Consider the following 1,473-nt stretch of genomic DNA (forward strand, 5'->3'; position numbering starts at 1 on the left):
TTTCTTGCACCTTCGTGTGGGAGGCAACCAATTGATGTGTCTTTCTCACATCGATGTTTCTCTCTCTGTGTCTCTTCCCCTCCCTCTCTCTAAAAAAAGCAATGAAAAAATATCCTCCGGTGAAGATGAACAAAAACACACAAAAACACAATAGAATGGATAAATGAATTGTGCTATGTTCACTCAATGGAACATTATACAGCAGTTAGGAGCTACAACTACATGTTTAGCATAATATTGAATGAAAGGAGTCAGACGCTAAACAGTGTAGACTTAATGATTCCATTCTCGTGAAGTTGAAAGCTAATCAATGGTGATGAAAGTCAAAATAGTGGTTACTTATGGGGGAACGTCATGATCGGAAGGGACCAACAAAGGGATTTCAGGGATCAGACAGTGTGCTGTTTCTTGGTCTGGGTGCAGGTTTTAAGGGTGGATTCACTTTGTGAAAAGTCATTGAGCTGGGCACTTAGGACACATTTTTCTGAAAATATAACTGACAGTACTTCAATAAGATGGTTTTAAAAAACCTTCCACCTTTTATGCTGGGTGTCTAGGGAAGTCTAACCAAACTCTGGCTGAGCACAGATTCTTTTAAAGCACATTCTTCACTTTGCCAAAGGACATCACGTTCCCCTTTGAGTGCACCAGAGCCTTGACTGTGTCTTTGGGGCCCTCCATTCATAGGTCGATGCTCAACCACTGAACACACCAGCCTGGTACCAATGCCAAGTGTTGGTAAGAATGCAGAGAAACTGGAACGCTCGTACATTGCTGGTGGGAATGTAAACTGGAACAGCCACTTTGAAAAAGTTTCTTAAGACATTAAATGATGCCCTTACCACAAGACCCTGCATTTCTACTTTTATCAAAACTCATCTAATTGCACGTCATATAAGGTGCATCGTATTGTATGTAAATTGTACCTTAATAATTATGAGAATAGTGAGAATGAGACCACTCTAAATTCACTGAGTGGTCTCATTATCACTATAGAAGAATCTCCAAGGTGTATTAAGTGGGAAAAAAAATCAAGGTGCAGAAAAATGTTAATCAGAGAAAAATATGTCTGTATTACCTCGGGAATGGATAAAACAATCTAAAAGCCTATACTAACAATTAGTGGCTTCCTGTTGGGGGATGTGGGCTGGGAAGGTGGACACAGAAGAGGGAGGGATGTTACCTAAACATCTCACACTTTTCGATGTTTGAATTAGGCGAACATGGCTTTCCCTTGCTGCTGAAACTCTTACTAACTGCATTGCCACACTCTGATTTCGCAACAACAAATAGATTTGCTTAAAAGTTAATATCCCTCGCTATGGGAATACTTGCAACTTCGAATTTACTACTCGGTACACAAACAAGCCTTTAAAACAAGAAGCAGATGTTACCGTGGCCGAAAGGATCCCTAACGTCTGGGAGTCTATGGTTTTGTAATTCCCACCCCCGCCCCCACCCCAGGCCAACGCC

The sequence above is a fragment of the Myotis brandtii genome, unplaced genomic scaffold, assembly GCF_000412655.1.
Source record: "Myotis brandtii unplaced genomic scaffold, ASM41265v1 scaffold45, whole genome shotgun sequence".
NCBI lineage: Eukaryota > Metazoa > Chordata > Mammalia > Chiroptera > Vespertilionidae > Myotis > Myotis brandtii.